We start from the raw sequence: 17,983 nt of genomic DNA, 5'->3' as shown, positions 1-17,983 counted from the left end.
AGTTAGCGGAAGATGTGAATGTAAAATTCATCACTTTAAATTAATTTCAAACACTATATTAGTGCAATAAAAAGCGTCCTCTGTGTTAATTGCAATTAAAATGCGAGCATTGCGTTCTCTGTCGCACGGGGTGCTATTGAAACTCTTTAACTCCCTTTAAATTTGCGACACGTTTAGCCAACCATGATATATTTCACTTTCATTGGGATCTAATCCTCGCTAAAGATGTGAGGTATATGTTCTGAGTCATTTTATTTTTACATCTTCAAGGTAAAATAATAAACATACATTTTAGGTTATATACATTCGGGTATGGCATGTAGCTATTTGCTGTTTCGGTAATAGGTTAAATGGTAAATTCTAGTTTGACTTTTAACAGCTGATTCTCAGCACATATAAAATATTGGATACCCTTCATGGATTTTAATATTTCCATTTCGTTAATACCTACATGGTATTTTATATATAGTTTGCAAATAGGGGTTACTTTCCAAATGATTATTTATGCCTATATATAACATGTGGTATCTTCATTTCTGAACGAGATGTACTTCGAAATATTCTAACTACCCATCTCTATATTATTATAAATGTTCATATACATATATCTATTGACAGATATTTCTAATAACCTTGAAAATGAATGTTTTTTTTCAACACACATACAAAACATTATGCAGCCGATATAACGGATATTCTTATATACACATATAATAGATCATAACTCGGACTGTTAGTCGTCTGCTAAAACAAATGCTGTTTTATTATCTCCAGGGTTTAAAAACACGTGTTTGTAAATGCATGTATTTGCATACGGACAGACTAAACAGTTAAATAGTTGGTGCAATTGCCCCTCACAGACTGGGCATCGCGTGAGTCACAGAAGTCGTCCTGTTGTTGAACATTATTGACTGTGACAGGTCACTTTGTTTGTGGTGCCTGGTGTAGTGAACTCAGTATTTTCTTCAATTTCAACACACTGAGTCTACCATAGAACTAAGCACATTTCTCTGTTAATTCATCTTACATTTCCAGATATTTTCACGGAAACTTCAAACTGTTCTCGCCGCTATGGTTAAGATTTCTAAAGTTTGCCAAGTCTTCACGTTGTACATTTAATACAGGCAATCATCAATATTGTTTGTGATTTAATGTATGCTTGAAATTGAAACGCGAGTACTACCGCCAGAAGACAGATAAGTTCAGCTCCCTTTCCGCTTTGATTTTCTTCTGACAACCGCTAACCTTTAAAAAAACAGAAGTTTGATTATAAAGTCAATGGTCGCTTGGGGGCGCTGTTGGTAAAGCAATGAGAGTCTCCTTCACTCGATGTCTAAATCTCACTCTTTCTTCCCCCTTTCTTTCTCTCTCTCGCTTTTCTTCACAGCTTGTGTCTGTGTTTCCAAAAACATAATGCATGTATTCGATTGTCTTTTGCACATTCCGCATACACACCACTATCGGCACCAAGCGAGTTCTTTTCTCACGGTCTCCAGAGTTGAAGGTGTCAATCCCAAGTCAGGAGTTGCCTTGGCTCCTGAGACAGCAATGGACTCACTTCCACTGCGCTCAGAGAAGAATCGGGTCCCAGATTTTCTCTGGCAAACCCCAGCTCCTGGAACTCGCCTGGTAACGACCCAACCAGAATAACAAGGCGAATGAGGCGGCGCTCAGAAAGATGCCCACAGATTTAGCAAACATTGCATGTCCACTCAAAGAGCAAATCGACCGCCCCCCCCCCCCCCCCCCCCCAAAAAAAAAAAAGTCTGTGCTACCCTCAATATAGAATAATAAAATATATTGTTTAATTGAGTTATTTGGATATTTAGCAAAGCAGAAATAATTTAAGAAATACAAATTGTCGGTATTTTGTGAATAATTATTTTACCTTAGGGAAACTATGAACACAGCTAATTTATAAACAATTGTCTACTAATCAGTTCAGACTAAATGTCTTATTGGTTTGTTATGAGGAATGATGAATTCTTTATCACCTGGGAGCGTAAATATGTTTTGGGTATAATTCAGCTAACACTTAACTGCACAGATTTAATAACTTTAGATTTGATAGCTCCTTTTCGTTGGATTTTTGATGTCGCTTAATATTTTGACACATGAAGTATCTAACAGACAGTAGGATTTTTCATCATTTAAGTACTTTTTTATCAAGCTGTCATTGCGCAACTGTCTATTGTTCCCACTTGTGTAGGTAAAGTCCGCTGAACAGCACGATTGATCTGATTTAACTGCGAGCTTAAATGTTCGATAAGCATGTTTTTTTTAAAAAATCGGTTGAACTTTAGAATAACATTCTTTGTCTGTCACGTCACGGGAAGATATAATTGAACTGTGCCGCACATCTCTAACCGCTCTTAAATATTCCGTTTTTCTTTCTCTAAGATGGGCGCCAATGTGTGCACAAACTAAACTGACTATTGGTGTATGTTTTACAAGTAATGCATAGAAGCAGCAAACAATGGCTTTCACTCCAGGGATTTGATTTGTAAAATAATGAAGCTGGGTTTTCTCAAATCTCGGTATACCGACTGGCTGTAAAATAGAAAACGGCGTGAAATATATAGGGCTATAACTTTGATATGGAAATGTGGTGTTTCTATTTACAAGGAAAGCCAATGTTCCCCTTAAATCGAAAGAAGCACCCATCATACCTCTTTCTCTCACCTAAAAACACAAAGCTGCACATCTGTTCAACTCGATTGCCGCAAAGATTCTGATTATTGGAACAAAAGCTGTGATTTTAAATCATTGACAGTAAGAGTTTGACCGCGTGTCTATTAGAAAATGATTTCAAAACTCCAAGTGGAAATATACATGTAATTGCTGATTTTAACAAATAAGCAGGAAAGGCATTTCCATTGGTGCAATGTCATTAAATACAGGTACCTTGCTTGGCATACTTAGAAATTTCATTAAAAAGGGTGGAGTGAAAGATTATTTATTTAGCATAAGTAACTGCGGGTATCATTTTACAGCATCTGACTTTGACGAGTAATTGAGAGAAACTGAAGTTATCTGCTGAAGAACGCGTCCGTGATAACTCTTACACCACGGAGAATTCTGGACAGTGAATAGACCCAAATTTATTTTAAAAACATTTTTCTCAACCGAATTAAATATCCAAGAAGAACAATAGCAAATTTGCAACGCTATTTTTTGTCACATAAAGTAAACATTTTCCTTGTATGCCCGCGTTCAAATGTCAAATCTCCCCATAAAACACGCAACGTTCACACCTCAGTATTTAATATAAGATGTTGGTAATTGGTTTAACAATTACACTACACCTTGTCTTTGTGCATTAACAGTTGATGGACCCTGTCATTTTTTTTAACAATAATTATCTCCAATGATTCATTTCAATTCCCCTTCTCGCTAAAATTAATTTCATAAATGAAACCACGTTTTCCTTTTTCTCAGAAAACATGTCATTTTCCGATCCCTTTCAAAGAGATTCCAATCCGTACGCATCCGTTTTATTAGACGTTCTCTGAAACAGAAAAAAAGATATATTAACATTTTAAGGCAATTTATTTTGTTTAAAAACGACCTTAAACATGAAATGGCGGAAGCTGTACAAAATGCAAGTTATGTAAATATTCAAGTCCAGAAGAAGACGTCGCCTTTCGAGCGATGCCAAATATTAAAACATTATTTAAATCGTGCAAATAAGAATTGGCTCCTCTGATATTATTTGATATATTTAGGAAATGGAGAATCTACTCCTATGTAATTACATTGTAGAAACCATTTGGGACTCGGTGGGAAGTTATTCGGAGAAGCGTGTAAATAATATTCGATTCCGAATGGGATCCTAATGTGCATCAAACCTCGGACTGGTGCACACAATTATAGGCAGTATTGTTGGGGAGAAAACACCAAATCATAACATCTAGTAGCTCGCAATGGTATAAATTACACTTCTGACCAAAAAAAATCATCACTGCAAATACATTTCTGCTGATAAATTAACATGAATCAAATAATCAAATACCGAGTTGAACTCCCAACATGCCAGTGTTGCTAACGAATTGTTTGAATGTCACTACTGATAAACAGAACTCAGCAAATTTCATACCCAGTAAGAGGCGATGGTATAGACAAGAAATAATAATTGTTGTTTTCTATCAAACTTTATCGTAAATTACTCATTCACCCTGGGTAAAATAAATTAATGCCGAAACCGACTTTGGTGTTTAAAATACGCTCACAGTGCTAAAAAAAAAACCCCACTGTTGATAGCATTGCGTAAACATGTCAACCACACATTTAAAATGAGTCATTCATCAGAAATTGGTCACAAATTATACAAGGTTTAATTTGTATTGATTTGCGTGCTTATCTATTTGTGAAAACTTTTACGTAATTACCTACATAGTCATTGGCTTGTGTTAATATTACCGTATTGTTTTGAAACAAATTTCTTATAATCGCAGAGAACATGGCACATGTGTATTTTTAACAATCTATTATATCGGTGGTAGGTTGTTAAGCGCCCTTGTAAGTATCGATGGCACTTTAATCCAAATGTGCAATTTTCAGGCAGAAGTTAAAATCTAAAGTATGTTATTTGAATCCTTTGCAATTGACGAGAAGTGTCGCTTAAAATATACTCACTGCTCGTAACAAGTAATAAAGAGTACTTCCACTGAAAAAAGAGTTTTACTTGTCACTGTCCGGGGTAGTAAACATGTTGGTGTTAGCAGACGGTCCATGTTTTGTGTGAAGGATTTGCTGTTGAATCGTCAGTCGGAAATCTGTAACATTTTTCCCAGTTTCGTAACTTTGAATATCTTCAATGATCTTGGTGTTTGTTTTAAATTACCAGTATTAATCGACTCATTCATTAGATTTGATGGATTTATAAATTGCCAGTCTAAGTATGTTTTTCTCGACATCATCCTTAAATCACTCTGATATTGTTCTGTGGTTCATTGAAATAAAACTTGTACGTAGGGTGATTTCTAACGTTTCATCCATGTCACCATTAGCATAAACATTGAATAGAACCATAGCATCCTTGCAGTGCAGAAGGAGGCCAATCGGCCCATCGAGTCAGCACGACCCTTCGAATGAGCACCCATGCTCATGCCCACACTACCCATGCCCCCCCCCCCCCCCCCCCATCCCTGGAACCCTATAACCTAACCTGCACATCCCAGGACATTAAGGGGAAAATAAGCATGGTCAAGCCACCTGACCTGCATATCTTTGGACTGTGGGAAGAAAACGAAGCACCCGGAGGAAAACTAGGAGACACGGGGAGAACGTACAAACCCCACACAGTCATCTCAGGCCGGACTTGAACCCGGGCCCCTGGCGCTGTGAGGTAGCAGTGCTAACCGTCGTGCCGTTCAAAATCAAGATGTATAATTGAGATTATTTGATGCTGATCTGTAGCGGTGTATTGCAGTTTCTGTGGTAACTTATTTTATGGCAAATTACTTGAAATAATATGTATTCACGCAATGAGATTTGCGCCAATAGTAGGGAAGTTGGATAGTGTCTATGTACCTCGTGTATCTATCTGCTCCTATGTGTATCTGATTTCTGTGTGTATCTGCCTTGTGTGTATTTGTCCCGATAGGTATCTGTCTCCAGTGCGTGTATCTGCTCCTGTGTGTATATCCAATGTATGTGTGCATCTGTCCATGTATGTATATCTGCTCTGTGTATGTATGTATACCTACCCTGTATATATCTGCCCCGGGTATGTGTCTGTGTGTTTGCTCCATGTAATTGTGTGTATCTGTCCCTGTGTGTGTTCCAGCTCTTGATGTATATGTTTGTATCTGCCCCTGAGTATGTGTGTCTGCCCCTATGTATGCCTGGTTATTTGTGTATGTGCATGTACCTTCCTCTGTGTGTGTGATCTGACCCTGGGTGTATGTGTGCATCTGCCTGTGTGTGCATCTGCCCTCTGTGTTTGTCTGCACCATATGTGTATCTGCCCTTGAGTGTATATGCCTCTAGGTGTGTGTGTGTGTATCTGACCCTATGTGTTTGAGAATTTGTCCCGTGTGTGTGTATCTGCCCATGTGTGTTTGTGTGTATACACTCTGCGTGTGTGTGTATGCGCCCCTGTGTGTATCTGCAGCGCTTGTGTCTATATCTGCTGCTGTGTGTATCTGCCTCAGTGTGTATCTGTCCCCATGTGTGTGCATCTGCCCCTGTGTATGACATATGAGGAGAGATTAAACAGTTTGGCCTTATACTCGTGGGAGTTTAGAAGGATGAGAGGGGATCTGATCAAGGTGTATAAAATACTAAAAAAGGGATTGATAAAGCAAACATAGACCAAATATTCCTCCTTGTGGGGCAATCTAAGACAAAAGGTCACAAATATAGGTTGAGAGGTGGTAGATTTAAAACTGCGATAAGGAGGCACTCCTTCTCATAGAGGGAGGTGAATATGTGGAACTCACTGTCCCTTAGTGCGGTGATCCATATCATTAAATGGTTTCAAGAGGAAGATAGATATATTTCTGATAATAATCCCGGGTGAAAAGGATATGGGGAATAGGGAGGGAGGTGACTTTGAGACCAGGAAGAGATCAGCCATGATCTGATTGAATGGTGGAGCAGGCTCGAAGGGCCGAATTGCCAACTTCTGCCCCTAATTCCTATGTGTGTGCATATCCCTCTGTGTGTGCATCTGTTCTGTATGTGTGTGTACCCCTGTGTGTGTGTATCTGCCCCATGTGTGTGTGTCTGCCTAGTGTATGTGTGTGCATTTGCCACATGCGTGTGCATCTGCCCCATGTATGCGTGTGTCTGCCTAGTGTATGTGTGCATTTGCCACGTGTGTGTGTACCTGCCCCATGTGTGTGTGTCTGCCTAGTGTATGTGTGTGCATTTGCCACGTGTGTGTGCATCTGCCCCATGTATGTGTGTGTGTATCTGCCCCTGTGTGCGTGCATCTGCCCATGTATATGTATCTGCCTGTATATTTGTGTGCATCTATCCCTGTATGTGTTTCTGCCCCTGTGTGCGTGCTTCTGTCCCTGTGTATATGTGTGCATCTGCCCCATGTGTATATCTGCCCCTGTGTAGGAATATCTGCCCTTGTGTGCATGCATCTGTCCCTATATATATGTACGTATCTGCCCCTGTGTGTGTGTGTGTATCTGCCCGTGTGTATGTTTATCTGCCTGTGTGTGTGTTTGTTTTTGCCCCGTGTGTGTATCTGCCCCTGTGTGCAAGCATCTGCCCCTCTGTGTGTGTGCACCTGCCCCATATGTATATCTGCCCCTGTATGTGTGTGTATCTCATCCTGTGGTATGTATCTGCCTCTGTGTCCGTGCATGTGTCCCTGTGTATGTGTGCGCATCTGCCCCATGTGTCTCTCTGCCCCTCTGTGTATGTGTATCTGCCCCTGTGTGTGTCGATCTCATGTGAATCACTACAACCTGTAGAGTCGGCACTCAGTTTGGGCAGCGCTGTTTGAAAGTCCGGATTATTTCTTTCTTCTGACTCGCCGGCCCAATAGGTTGAGCTAATGCTGAGGGCGTCGTGTGAATGAACTAGAAAACACTCGACAGGTCGTGAATAATCGTTTTAATGAGTGTGTAAAGCATGCGACGGGGTGCAGAGAGCTGTCGGGTTAAACAAACAACTTGTACCCTGATGTAATCCGATTGTTAAAGTGCAAAGTGGTGTCAATCCAGTCTTCCGTTCCGTTGGTTAAAACCACAGCTCCAACACGCGGGAGTCCAATTGTCCCAATTAAAGAAAAATAACAATATTTTCTTAACTTGAGTGTGATCTTGTTTAATGTTAGTCTGGTTTAGTCAAGCATCAAGTCAGACAAAAAGGTGATTTGTGATCGCACTACGGTCTTTAATCAAAGTCCAAGTTAATGCACAATGTATTTGCAACCCATAGACGGCAATGCATTAATATTTTGTTGAAAACAATTTGTCTATGTAACGTATTTATTTCTAGCAAAAAACAGCGAATGAGGGCGAACAATGCAGACCCTCTAGCATCAGTTAAGTGCTTTGATATTTTATACACAAGGTACACAGTGAGTTGGTTTCATGAGCATTTAAACTATATAAAGCTGAGTTTTTGAACGGGACGAAGAGACGCTGACACACAAACAGGCCCGAATGCCCTCCAGTTCCAACACAATCACGTGTTTCCAAACTGTTGGCCCACGTGTGAAACTGTCTCAGAATTAGGAAGATGTTCGCATGCACCGCTCCCAGTGTATAACCGTGAAGTAGGCCATTGTAATTTTCATACAAAAGGATCGAAATAAATACTTAGTTTCAATTAATTACGGCGACGTATCGCCCAAGCATAAGAAAGTGAGCGACGTAGCGAAACAAATGCCTTTGCACAGGGGTCTGCCTCACTGTCCAGTGCTGATCGCAAAACTATTTTGGAATCCATTGGTCACTTTTAAATTTCCAGTTGCAGTCATTTCAGGCCGCTTGTCCCGAGATTCCGAGAACAATAATTTGGAAAATATGCTCTGTGCGGAGAAAAAAGGCATTTCCAAAGAATTTTACAATCTGCTGGTAACTTGGTGTTAAAATAGATCATTGTTTTACGAATACTTATGACAGCTGACATTACTGTTGAACGATGCGGACCTAGTTATGAAGAACATTTAGTCTAGCCGCAATATTAAAGCATCAGCCCTATTGATTATTCAGCAATATTCCTCCTGAAGCAAACCTGCATGCGTTGATATTCTTTTATGTTCATTAATTGCTATTAATTATTTTTATTTTGACATACATAATTCAAAAATAATGCAAGTAAAATATTGCCTAGTAAACAGTTCAGACAGAGTTACAGTAATTATACAGTGGAATGAAAAATCAGTCCAAGAAAATTGAAGATTTACAGGGTGTAGACAATGAGTGGTATACAATTGGCCTGTTCTCCTGCTTCCCAAGAAAGATGCGAGGAAAGTAAAATAATTATAAGTGTTGATATTCCAGAATTGTTTCAGTTCATGTGTCAACATTACAAGGAATTGTTATATACCTCTAGGAGCCAAATAACCCTAATAATCTTTACAATATACCCCCAAATTGCTTTTTATTCTAGCTGTTTGTTTTCTCTGCGTTGCTGTGTAAGTAAGATGCACTAACATATGTTTACGTCAATACAGCTGTGCTTTAAGAAACGTTTGTCTTGCTGAAGTGAAAACAGGGTACAGAAACAAAAACATTCACAACGTCAGACGCAGGCGGGTGACAATTCTTAACACGTCAAGAGTAACCCGCCAGTTTCTGAGGCAATGGGAATATGCAGGGGCTGCTATCAGATACCGATTTGTCCAAATGTTGTGTAATTTAAAAGTCGATACCAAACATAAATTTTCGAATTCGGTCTCATGCCTGTACACAGCGTCAGGGCATGTGAGTGTTTGCATCACTGGCTGCTGGAGAAATACACTTCACATCTTTCGATCAAAACCCCCTTTTACTGCCAAGCGAAGTCATCGCTTCAAATCCGAATCATTTGTAGATAACACCCCACTGCGCGAAGCTTTAATGATTTCACTTACTGTACTTGGATTAATGAATAAAAATATAACCACATATCCGCCTGTGATCAATTGCAAGTGAAAAGGAGGGCGGATTGACTTTGCTGAGGGTGCGATGGCCATGCCTCGAGTCTCGCTGGCCGCCGCTCGGAAAACGGAAGGCGGCAGCCAAGCTCGGCCGCCAGTTTGAACATGCCACTCGTTTGCTTCCTTACGGCAGTCAGTGTGAACGGATCTGTTAGTCTGGGGTTTGAGATAACATCTTCCTGAAGGCATTGGCCCTAACCAGAGCGATTCTGAATTCTTCAGCACCCCCAACATAAATAAAGCTGCCCCTGATACTCACACAGGCGCTCAGACGGTAGGTAGGGTGAAGAGCACTCCAACGCTGGAACTCACTGCCTGACCAGGTGTCCTAGAAACCAATTTTAGACAACACGAAATATTGTGCAAAGGAAGGGTGAACGTGATGAATGCAATTCTGGTCACAGTGCATAGAGACAATCCATGGCATAAAGTGCTCTTTTGTACAATAAAAGCAGAGTTCGGCGCCGGTGCGGGTTGCGCACGTAAATAGCAGGGTCTCTGCCGGAGTAGGAATTGCTATTGTTAAACGCGCTGAAGCCATTGTGTGGAAAGTAAAGGCGAAAGGGCAAAAGCATTCTTCAGATTGAGTTTCTTTAAGTATTCCCTCTCGAAACAGTTCACTAGTTTTCGGAAAGTACTGTATTAAAAGTAAACATTCTAAAATTCACAAAAGCAGATGTTGAAGACTTGCTGCCTCCTTGGACACATTGTGCGTTGTTTCATTATAAGCAACATTTCAAAAATGAGGACACATCAATTTTTCCAGACGATCCTGGTGATGGGTGTCTTGCCGCCTTCTATGTTTTGGAACTTTAGAATATCAAACACTAGCAGGATATATGATTGAATGTAAACTCTGGAAAAACTGAGATGATCAAAATAAAATTCACCGTAAAATTGTACCATTTGAAATCCTCCAGTTGTCTACGCTCACAGCATCAGATCAATGCAATTTTAGCATTTTGTTTCTATGGAATAAAAGACGCTTATTTAATTTTTCATTTTTAATCATTGTGCGTTTCGGATCTTTTAGAAGTCTATTTCCAACTCTGTAACTATAATCTTATCTTCAAAGGCTGGTTACAGCTTTGTCTAACAGTTGAACCAACACATTTTGTGTTAACTGTACTTCTATTTAGGATTTAATAAAACAACAAATTTCTTGATAAATATGCAATGCATCACCATTTAAATTTGCTGAAATTAATCTGACATTGTTTAGACGTTTCATCATTATAGCCAGATTGTTTCAGTTGCTTCATGTAAAACAAGTGAAATGTAGCAATTTAAATCAATGTAACTGATAAGTCACTGAATATTGTATAAAGATAAAATTACGCGATAACCTGATACATATAACATGTATTATCGACGATTCAAATGATTTAACTCTCTTTCGAGATACCACGGCTTCTGCTCAAATAAAAATCAGAACCGACTCAGGCACTTTTTGTTGGCATTTGCTACCAACGCACATTAATACACTATCATGTTGTAAAGATTTTAGACGGAGGTAGTGCCGTTATCTTTGCATCATTTTGTTTTCTGTAAAGTGATGGGAATCGTTTACACTTTTCTCCGATACGTTAAAAACACGAGTTTATCGGTATAATGAAACCTTTTGGTATAAAGTGTGCGCTCTTAGATCGCATATTTCCAAAATTACATACCAGACTAGCGAGCTGGTAATTTCTCACCATTTCTCAGCTGTTTTTAAATATAAACAGAGATTGGGTTGAAGCTAAAATGAGATATTTACCATTTAGGCATAGCTAGGTTAACAGGAACAAACTTAGCAAACAGCTTAATCTTTTCACATAAAAACACGAGCTTACTAATACATTTAATTGATAGCGGTCAGATTTATAACTTTGTTGATTAAAACACAGTGTTAGACTTTTACTTTGAAACTGACTTGCACACGTATAAAATACAGGTCATTCACTTGGCTTGGCATGAAGGACGCTATCCAGACCTCTAACCGTTAACGTTGCCATTCATACAACACACCCAATAAATTATCAAATGCGTCACCTTGGTTGAAAACATCTTCATACACCACACTGGACCAATAAGCAATGCTTTCAAGGGTTATTTTTAATTTGATTCTTCAAACGTGAGCTTCAAAAGCATCCGCATATTTATTTATTTTATGTACTTGTGGAAATTGTATATTTAGCTTGAAGAATCAAATCTAGGCGCGTTTGAGGAGTGGAAAGACCAAGACATCATTAATGTTTTCATTTAAATAAACTTCAACCCAACCTTCCGAACAATCTCCAGCGTATGAAAATTTTACATTCGGAAAATGTTAGTGTGTTCAATCTTCACTGCATCTTGAATATCAGAAAATATTTTTTAAGTTGAGGATTTCTCCAAGAATAAACAGAACGCCACATACATTTACTATTAGACGCTGGCGTTAACACAATTAAGTGGATAAAACAATTACTTAAACTGATATCTGGGAGTCTCATTATTAGCCATGTTGCTAACAAGCAACTGGATAAACAAAAGGTCATTTTGTGTTGAAAATATGACAGTATATGATGAACGTTTATTGTAGAAATTGGATCTATTTATTTTTTATTTTCTTGGTCACTTTAAGGGAACAGGATTACATTTGGCCAAGATAACATTAGCCTTATAATTTGGAAATAATTTAGCCAAATGTGTGAAAGTTTGATGCAACTACACCATCAAGTCAGAATAGAAAATAAAAGCTGATCTATGGCAGCTTTTTAAAAACAAAAGTTCTATTTGATAAAATGAAATAACGCTTTTACATTTTATATAATTTAGAGACCCTGATTTTCTGCACTGAACGTTGAGGTGATTTAGAGTAGTTTGTCTCTTTTACCTTTGGATTCTGGGTGTGATAAAGCCCAGGCAGATGGGATGAATCATCCTCACAATTTGATGCTTCTTAAGGGCTGTAACTGAAACAACTTTGTGCTGCATTAACCCAGTTTTCATTGGATATGAGTGTACAGCAAAAAAAATCTGTCTGTAATTTGGCAGCAATTGCTGTTGATTGGGTAGTCTCACTCAGATAGGCCATAATGCTGACTTGATGTGTAGTAAATTGGATTGGATTTGTTTATTGTCACTTGTACCGAGGTACAGTGAAAAGTATGTTTCTACGAGCAGCTCAACAGATCATTAAGTAAATGGAAATATCAGGGCATGATCTTTTAGTTAGGGCAAGAAATGCTTGAAATAACACACAGAACACACAATACTGCCTATTCCTCCAGCAAATATCAGCTATCTGCCAATATGCTTGTCATGTTTCTTGATTTAAAAGGTTCAGTGGTTTTCAGGTTAACACACTAAGGGAAATTAATAACGATCTCGTCATACAAACATAAAGTAATTACCGGATAATTTGACATTTTCTTATTTAATAATTTTGTTTATTTTTAAATGTGTTTATCTGCTCCAGAATACTCTCTATTACCAAAGCTGAAATGGTAAACATAATTTGAATTATTTTTATTTAAATGACAATAGAAAAACAGTTTAAAATATATTTACAAACATAAAATTACATATTTTTTTGTACACTAGAAAGAAACTGTTGCTAACATTAATAATGTGCTTTCCATGCATTCCATATTAAAATAATTTGGGACCATTCATGTTCTTTTAATTTTAACCAGCTCAAGATTTATATCTTGATTTTTGATAGCAACAAAATAATTTTTCATATCGTGAATAATGTTATAATATGATTATCAAAGTGGTCTTGATGCAATAACTAAGGTATATTTCAAAACCACACAATGTTTACTTCATTAATGTGAAATGTTCTATATTCACTCCTTTACATATAAGTATCTAAAGCAGGGCAACAATTATCATTGAGAAGCACTTGAAATATCTGCTGACAACATGGTATGCAATTTGTATCGTAGTATGGTATTGGGTGAATGCATAAATATATGAAAATGAAGGACAGGAAGAAAATCAGCTGGACATTTTGTTTTCTTATGATTAGTTTCATTTTGATCAAGTCATATGTTTGGTTATTTTACTGAACCATTTGATTGCTTGGCTACCAAGCGACCACCAATTCCTCAACAGGATAACATATTATAAAAAGCCAATATCAGTTTCAAAAACAACACTACATGTGCTAATTCAGAGACTGTACACTCCAGTGTCTACTAATTACTTATGCAAGAATGTGCAGACATCACTGAAGAATAGAGGACGTAGAGTTGGTTAAAACCAACAATTACCTCATGCTTTAATTAACAATTTGTTCCCGATTCCTAGCACCCTGCCTTTGCATTCATATAGTAAAACAATACACTGGATCCTTATTTACTAAAAAAAATATACATTCACGTTCTCCTTGATTTGTGAATAAAGTGTGAGATTTCACAGTCTAAGCTTTTATTGTGATTTATCAACATTTAGTTAGAGTGTGACTAATTAAGAACATGTGCACATTCAAGACTTTGCAATTGCACAAAAAATACATTTACTACACAAACAAACTAAATTTGCTCATTCAGATATTATAATATTAGAATGTCTGAACTGACTAACTTTATGCACATTTGTCTCTTATCAATTGTACTGTAAGTATGTCAGGTACTGCTGAGCAAATGCAAACAAACCACTGCCATAATGAGAGGGATATTAGTAAATTAAACCAATTGTGTCAATGTACGTGCATTCGTACGTGCACCCTTGGTAGCCAGGGAAAGGGTTGGCCCACTGAAGGATAGGCAAGGGAATCTATGTGTGGAGCCAGAGGAAATGGGCGAGGTACTAAATGAATACTTTGCATCAGTATTCACCAAAGAGAAGGAATTGGTAGATGTTGAGTCTGGAGAAGGGGGTGTAGATAGCCTGGGTCACATTGTGATCCAAAAAGACGAGGTGTTGGGTGTCTTAAAAAATATTAAGCTAGATAAGTCCCCAGGGCCTGATGGGATCTACCCCAGAATACTGAAGGAGGCTGGAGAGGAAATTGCTGAGGCCTTGACAGAAATCTTTGGATCCTCGCTGTCTTCAGGGGATGTCCCGGAGGACTGGAGAATAGCCAATGTTGTTCCTCTGTTTAGAAGGGTAGCAAGGATAATCCCGGGAACTACCGGCCGGTGAGCCTTACTTCAGTGGTAGGGAAATTACTGGAGAGAATTCTTCGAGTCAGGATATACTCCCATTTGGAAGCAAATGGACGTATTAGTGAGAGGCAGCACGGTTTTGTGAAGGGGAGGTCATGTCTCACTAACTTGATAGAGTTTTTCGAGGAGGTCACTAAGATGATTGATGCAGGTAGGGCAGTAGATGTTGTCTATATGGACTTCAGTAAGACCTTTGACAAGGTCCCTCATGGTAGACTAGTACAAAAGGTGAAGTCACACGGGATCAGGGGTGAACTGGCAAGGTGGATACAGAACTGGCTAGGCCATAGAAGGCAGAGGGTAGCAATGGAGGGATGCTTTTCTAATTGGAGGGCTGTGACCAGTGGTGTTCCACAGGGATCAGTGTTGGGACCTTTGCTGTTTGTAGTATATATAAATGATTTGGAGGAAAATGTAACTGGTCTGATTCGTAAGTTTGCAGACGACACAAAGGTTGGTGGAATTGCGGATAGCGATGAGGACTATCTGAGGATACAGCAGGATTTAGATTGTCTGGAGACTTGGGCGGAGAGATGGCAGATGGAGTTTAATCCGGACAAATGTGAGGTAATGCATTTTGGAAGGGCTAATGCAGGTAGGGAATATACAGTGAATGGTAGAACCCTCAAGAGTATTGAAAGTCAAAGAGATCTAGGAGTACAGGTCCACAGGTCATTGAAAGGGGCAACACAGGTGGAGAAGGTAGTCAAGAAGGCATACGGCATGCTTGCCTTCATTGGCCGGGGCATTGAGTATAAGAATTGGCAAGTCATGTTGCAGCTGTATAGAACCTTAGTTAGGCCACACTTGGAGTATAGTGTTCAATTCTGGTCGCCACACTACCAGAAGGATGTGGAGGCTTTAGAGAGGGTGCAGAAGAGATTTACCAGAAGTTGGCTGGTATGGAGGGCATAAGCTATGAGGAGCGATTGAATAAACTTGGTTTGTTCTCACTGGAACGAAGGAGGTTGAGGGTCGACCTGATAGAGGTATACAAAATTATGAGGGGCATAGACAGAGTGGATAGTCAGAGGCTTTTCCCCAGGGTAGAGGGGTCAATTACTAGGGGGCATAGGTTTCAGGTGAGAGGGGCAAGGTTTAGAGTAGATGTACGAGGCAAGTTTTTTACGCAGAGGGTAGTGGGTGCCTGGAACTCACTACCGGAGGAGGTAGTGGAAGCAGGGACGATAGGGACATTTAAGGGGCATCTTGACAAATATATGAATAGGATGGGAATAGAAGGATACGGACCCAGGAAGTGTAGAAGATTGTAGTTTAGTCGGGCAGTATGGTCGGCACGGGCTTGGAGGGCCGAAGGGCCTATTCCCGTGCTGTACATTTCTTTGTTCTTTGTTGTTGTTTGTTCGAAAATCCGAAAGTGGTCATTTGTCCTTATTATGGTCAAAGTTACACTGTTACTCTTATTGTCAGTTTATATTGAGGCTATTCTAGCACAAACCGATACAGAAAGCATCCAATCAGATTAGTTTTCTGGATGAGGAAAAGGTGCATTTTTTCTGTGCATTTGTTTCTGCACACTACGGGCGGGATTCTCCACTTCGCGATGCCACAAACGCAAACCGTGATCGGGCATCCGGCCAAAATCAATCTGTGCCGGTTTGGGCGCCATGCTCTGGAATCCCTTGCTGGTGGCCATAATGAGGTTTGCGTCCCGTGGCGGCATGCAAAACCGGAATGTGATTAGCGGGTTGGACCCAGTATGCTCTGCCCTTCCTCGATGCTCTGCCCCTCTCAGGCGGATGCCCCATGGACGCTAATCACTACACGTATTTACAAACGTGGGCTGGGTGCCATGGCTGTGGAGGGGGAATGGGAGGCGAAAAGAAAAACGGAAAAACCATTGAAAACTGTTGGGCATGCTGGGGGATGGCTGCCCGGTCTGGGTACAGCAGCAGGGAGTGACGGTGCCAAGTCCGTGGACTTGGAGTGTCCCCCTCGGGATTGGGGTGGCCTGGCTCAGACAACCATTGCTGCAGTCTGTCTTTTAAACGCACTCCTTTGGTGCTACTTACAGGCACCTGGCTGCTCACACAGCTGAGTGCTGCCTGTGTCCTTTAAATGTTCAGAAAGCCTCTGGTTACTGGGAGCCCAACCAGGCCGCCCTTCTGGACACCCTCATACCCCAGCTGTATCATCAAGGGCCAAGCTCAATTAAGAGTCCACCAGGTGTTGGCACTCCTCAGAAGTGCTGCCCCATTGCAGAGGAGGCAGGGAATCAGCAAAGCTCACCCCAACCAGAGGACAACTGCACGTGGCCTTTGGAATCCTCCCTTGTTCTCCGCTCCTCTCAGAGCAGAGGACTTACCAACGCCTCTGAATCATCAGCTGTCTCCTCCTGGTGAGACTGGCAGGACTGACTGCCTCTGCTACCACGTCCCAGGCAGTGTTCAGGAAGTAAGGTTGAGTTCGCGGCCCACGCTGGGGAAGAGGATGTCCCTCCGCTCCTCACTGGCATGGAGCTGAGGGTCCAACTCAGACTCCTGACCTCGGGGACAGGTCTTCTCTGAGCCAGCTTGGTAGCTGTGGTGAGTGCGTGGTAAGTGGAGCGCTTAAAAACAGCCCCAGCTGCCTGGCTCTTTGCCGCTGTAGCGCACAATGACTTACGAGAGAGACGAGAAGTGATGAAGTCGATTGAGGCTTTATTAAGCGAGACTTGTCCCCAGCAGTTCAGCAACAGAATGAAGCGGCGGGGAGAAGCTCGGGTTCTTATACTCCGCCTTCAGGGCGGAGCCAGGAGTCAGCAGCCAACCAGGACCCGGGATCTGTCAGCCAATAGCATCATGGCTTCACAGTCCCACATGACCCGTAATACATACCACCACAGCCGCTAACTCCAGTCCCAGAGGTTAGAATGTCCACAGGGCCAGGAATTGCTTGGAATTCGTGCAAGCAGAATGCTGACCCATTAGCATGTCCTGAATTGCTCCACAAATAGCACCGCCAATGGGAAAATAACAATTCAGTCCCTCGCCAGCACTTAGTGTCCCAATGGAGAATTTTGCTCCACATGTCAGAAACTTATACTTTAATGTAGTTTATTTAACATAATAAAATACCTAAAGATGCTTCATCAACGTCTTCCTGAGCTTTCACCAATTTCATTCGAAATCAACCACAAAGTATTGCACAAGAGCAATCCAAATGTAATATTCCTTCTTAAATTCCTGTCCATTTCTGAAGAGCCATTTGGTTGGGTCTTAACAGGAAAATA

The sequence above is a fragment of the Scyliorhinus torazame genome, chromosome 2 (assembly GCF_047496885.1).
Source record: "Scyliorhinus torazame isolate Kashiwa2021f chromosome 2, sScyTor2.1, whole genome shotgun sequence".
Lineage (NCBI taxonomy): Eukaryota > Metazoa > Chordata > Chondrichthyes > Carcharhiniformes > Scyliorhinidae > Scyliorhinus > Scyliorhinus torazame.
Note: the sequence above shows the minus strand (reverse complement) of the source record.